The sequence below is a fragment of the Limulus polyphemus genome, unplaced genomic scaffold, assembly GCF_000517525.1.
Source record: "Limulus polyphemus unplaced genomic scaffold, Limulus_polyphemus-2.1.2 Scaffold2166, whole genome shotgun sequence".
Classification (NCBI taxonomy): Eukaryota; Metazoa; Arthropoda; class Merostomata; order Xiphosura; family Limulidae; genus Limulus; species Limulus polyphemus.
This window is the reverse complement of record NW_013667776.1, coordinates 120,795-126,070: the sequence shown is the minus strand read 5'-3', so window position 1 is coordinate 126,070 and position 5,276 is coordinate 120,795. Positions and strand designations below refer to the sequence as shown.

The following is a 5,276-nucleotide window of genomic DNA, read 5'->3' as shown; positions in this document are numbered from 1 at the left end:
GGACTTGAGTCGCTAAAGTTTCGTCGGAACGAAGTTACGGAAAATCAATTAATAAACGGAGACGTAACAATATTTTTTATACCTGACTTTATTATCTTACTATCATTTCACGCATTTTATAAACGTGGAACAGCTGAACGACATGTCTGTATTTCTGTGTATAAAATATATCTATGGTAACTGAAGAGAGAGTTTTATAATTATAGTTCGTTAATTATGTTCACATACTAATATTTAACTGAATATGCATGTGCCTTTAATGTTAAGTATACGTACATCTTTATATCGTTACAACAAATTGGCATTTAAATGATAAACAGATATAGACGCTAATTATATTTCCTCTTATCAAACTTCTTTAAAGAACTATAATGCTATTAGATATATTTTATACAAATTTGCATAAGCCTTTGCACGCCCAAGTTGCCAAGTGTAAAATGTTCCTGATGCTGAAAGATTCGTGGGAAAATAACATTTCAATTACAAAGGAAATGACGTTAAAAAAATTGATAGGCAGATTAAGTTTAACATAATATAAAGTGACTGATTGAAGGGACGAGAAAGAGAAAATAAAAACAAAACAAAAAACATTCGTATCTGAAAAAACGCATAAAGTTATGTGCAACGATGAGAGTCCAAAAATATTGTACTGTGATTTTCACAATAGAGAAACAAATGACAGAGAAAAAAAACAACAATTAATTCGAGTTTATGCCTCGGGATGGCAATTTCTAAAAAGAAAAAATGTCATTGTTAGTTTTCTATACGATTGCTTAAGTGCATTTCTTAATTTGTTATTAATCGGTTTTTGTATTGTTTGTTTGTTTGTTTTTAAGTATGCACAAAGCTACACAAGGGCTATCTGTGCTCTGCCCACCACGGGTATCGAAACCCGGTTTCTAGCGTTGTAAGTCCGCAGACATACCGCTGTGCCACTGGGGGGCCGGTTTTTGTAATTATTAAATACTAATAATTAACTAATTTTTATTTTGCGTTTCGGCTGTTAATCTTCACATGTTTCTAGAAAAGTCCTGAGAAAGATTGTTTCTTTGGTGTTGGATGTCAGAATCTGAGCCTGGATCTTCTTGGTGTGCTACCCAAATACCCCATTATTTCAGAATTATTCCAATTTATTACATGATTTTCTTCTCAAAACTAACTGTTACTGAAAAAATCGTATTTATTTTAAAGTTTTCTTCACGCTATTAATCAGATAAATTAAATACATTCGAGCTCATTAGGTGTAACAGGTTTCGAAAATGAATAATTTAATTTCTTTTATTTTTCTTAATATAATTTTGTGATCAATGTTCTAGAGTTTCTTTAACCGTTTATAACGTGTAGTTTCTCAAAAGGTATTTATTGTAGTTTTGTGTTATTGCTCAACAAACGCTTTTTTTAATATTTAACTTTGGAAACTGTGAGGGTAATAACTTTCAGAAAATTGCCACTAGAGAATGTTTGTATCATAGCTTATACATGGAAGTTCTATTTTCAGACTAAGGTGATTATGAAAAGAATTAGTTACGTTTTTTTCCTACTTGTTGTTACCAATTGCTTTCGTATGACCAAGAATGAGAAGAGATAATTCATGAACATGTTTTACTTTTAATAAACGTGATTTATTATACTCATAAAGAAATTACTGTAAAAGGCAAATCGCTATAATGTTGAATAGAAGGTGACTGGAACCTTCAGTGATGCTACTAACGTGCCTAAATGTTATTGTCTAAGCTACAATTATTTAAAGCTGTTCTTTTTTCCCTTTATTACATTTTCGTTTTGTTTGACAAGTTATTTTAGTAAAGCATGTTATATTTAATCGCATATACTCATTTGAGGAACTTATCAGTATTTCCTTTGTCTGTGTGATGGCACAGACCTATTTGTTTCATCTTGAAATGCCCCCCCCCCCAGTGGCACAGCGGTATGTCTCCGGACTTACACCGCTAGAAACCGGGTTTCGATACCCGTGGTGGGCAGAGCACAGATAGCCCATTGTGTAGCTTTGTGCTTAATAACAAACAAACATCTTGAAAACAGATTTTCAATTAGTTAAACGCTGAAACAGAAAAAAAGAAAATCGAGAGTGAACTAACAACCTTTAAAAATAATTATTATTTTGAAAATGTTATTTTCTGTTGTTATCCAATTTTCGTATTTTAACTTCTTGAAACGACATGCAATACTCCGTGTGTTTTGAAATACTCTTATGCAAAAGAGATGCATCGCTTAGGGCACTAGAACAAGGCGTGTAGTCACTGATACAAGTAGCACCGATAAACTTAAAGCCACCGATGCAAGAAAAATATATGAAGCTCAGAGTCGGAGCTATTTGGGGCACACCAAGATTAATTAATGTGAACGATGCGCCCCAACAGAGCGCTGGTCTGTAGGAGGCAACGATAGATTGACGCTGATTAGATTTTTTGAAAAGGAGCGCAGAATATATATTTCGCACAAGGACCTAGGGGCACTGACTTATTAGGAAGATATGCAAGGCTTAAGGTTTTCTGATATATATGTAGATGTAAGTATATAAGCTATAGGAGTATTAATATAAGTGATACATGCAAAGCTCCAGAGGTGTCGCTGAACGCTAACACACGGAGCCCTAGCCCCGATTCTCTTTGACAGTGCCCCGAATCCTCAGTTGGTGTCTTGAATATTCAGAATAGAAAATCATTATCTTGGGGGTTGGAGGGGGCTATATGCACCCGAGACCCGAATATTTTAAGCACCTAGCGACGCCTCTGTGAAGCTCACAGTGGCCTCAGACGTTTAGAAATGAGACATAAAAACTCAAGGTGCTCTCGGAAATGTACATCCAAGCAAGATGTATAAGATTCAGTGTGCTTTGTTACATTCACATACAAGAGAGATATGCAAGGCATAGTTACACAGATACAAGTTAGACGTAAAACGACATTGATAAAAGTTAGGCGGATACAAGGTTTATAAACGCTGATAAAAATAAAGCATATAACATTCAGTGTGGTCTCAGACACTCCAATATATTTGTAATACAGTATATTCTACTATCTGAAAGCAAACTATGCAATATAAACATGTTATAATATTGTGATCGGAGACTAACCAAAAACGTTGGAGTTAGTTGGTTATTACAGTGCTATAAACCATTCGTTTAGCTGACAAATGCAATAATTATTGAACTAAAGGTTTGTTTGTTTTGAATTTCGCTCAAAGCTACACGAGGGCTATCTGCGCTAGCCGTCCCTAATATAGCAGTGTAAGACTAGAGGGAAGGCAGCTAGTCATCACCGCCACCTCTTGGGCTACTCTTTTACCAACGAATAGTGGTCACATTATAACGCACCCACGGCTGAAAGGGCGAGCATGTTTGGTGTGACGGGGATTCGAACCCGCGACCCTCAAATTGCGAGTCGAACGCCCTAACCACCTGGCCATGCCGGGCCACCTGAATTAAAGGAAATAATTAAAAATATTGTCAGAGGCGTCACTAGGTGCTTAATATATTCAGGGCTCGGGCCCACAGGTGCGGGAACATGTGGCGCTTCAGTATGATATTGATCATAGTTTTCTATTCTGATTTTTCAAGACACCAAGTGGGGTTTCGGGTCACAGGCTCGTATTCCAGGGCCTAGCAACACCTCTAAATATAGTAGACAAAGGCAAGCCAGATACAGTAAAATCGTAAAGATATACAAAGTTTCTGTGTTCTGAAACCTTGATAAACCCTATTAACCTTAAAAAAATTTATCAAATAAACACTTAATAAAGCTTTATTAAATGTTTTGTTATTATGAATAATCTGTTATAAGGTTCATAATATTAAATGATTTCTATTTTTTCAATAGAAAAATATGGATCATGAGTTTATCTTTCAGTTATATTATGTAAGGATGGAAAATACTTGTTTGAGGATCTGGTTGTTTACTGTAGTACTTAAGTCTCAGGAATCTAAGTTGGAAACTGAATTAAAAAAATTAAAACAGTTGGTTAACTTATTTATCATTGCAACACACAGTCTGCAGTTAGCACACATACCTTAGAATAGTGAAGTGTTTTTCGTTAAAATCATTGAATAAAATGTATGAATTTCGATTATGAGATGAAAGTTGCGCCATCCGTCGTCAATACTATTTTACATAATATGAACGTAAATCTGAATAAGTTACTTAGATAATCTCGATCATCAGAGAGCTTGTATTCAGGCATAAACTCTAATTGACTTTACTGGGCAATTACTGCTAATGAAAAAAAAAAGCATTGCTATTGTATTTCAGAGAGATAAGCAATGTTTTTTTTTCATTTGCAGTGTTTTATTGTTTGTGTTCGAGAATTCTTATTAATGAAGATGTTAAAACAACAGCCACCTATAAGGTGGCATCCTGGAAACCCTAAGGTATATGATGATTATAAACAAGCCCACGGGTTTGGGTGCATGCAAATTTCAATGACACAAAATAGAGTTTAAGATTTCAGAAAAGCAGAACGATAATTTTATTTATTATTTTCTTAGGAAACTAGATAAAATATCCTTTTACAAAAACACATTAATTTCGATAAAACACATTAAAATGATAAACACGGAAGTTGCTTTTTGTAAAACTTCTCAAAACGACATTCCTAAATATGAATAAAGGTTCAAAGCAGAAAAATAATGTTGTTTTCAATGTAAGGAATCTGGTAAACATTTCTTTAAAAAAATCATCACAAGGACTTCATCCAACCTTTTGTACACGCTCTTTTACAGAACAAGGTGATCAAGATTGCTTAAACTGGATGGATGAATTATACAGTAAAAGTTACTAACCTGGAAAAGCACGTGCATTTCTCATTACCAACGGAAGCCTTGATATACAAAGTAAAGAAACAAAACTCGAAAAGCGATTAATTTAAAGTTTGTGTGATAATTGCCGATTGAGAGAAAATGTACATGTAAAATCAGTAGAAGTTCTTATTCGGAGCTCTTTAGAGACTAGTTATGGTATTTAAACCCATAGAAATTGTTAACTTGTAATTCTAGCTCAAAGTATCCTAACTTATATAGCATAAGTTATATACTTACCTACGATAAACTATTTAGCAACTGTGTGCAGTTAACAATACAGCCTTGATGTATACGTGAAAGCTCAATGGTGAAAGACTTCAGGAAAAAAAGCAGTTGAGGATGCTATGTTTTTACTTGTACTTACATTTACAAAATTGACACTTATATAACTATATCATGTTTGATAAAATATGAGAGCTTATACATTAAATAAATATATATATATATATATACAGGGTGG

The 5,276-nt window shown here is 34.0% G+C and overlaps 1 protein-coding gene across 1 annotated transcript in view; it reads left to right on the top strand.

Annotated features, from left to right (window-relative positions):
- Nucleotides 1-5,276, top strand: part of LOC106466140 (chromatin complexes subunit BAP18-like) — an 18,903-nt gene that overhangs the window by 4,906 nt on the left and 8,721 nt on the right. Inside the window, exon 2 of the mRNA XM_022394104.1 lies at nt 4,739-4,744. The gene's annotated coding sequence lies outside the window, so the exon portion shown is untranslated. The remainder of the gene's footprint in view (nt 1-4,738; nt 4,745-5,276) is intronic.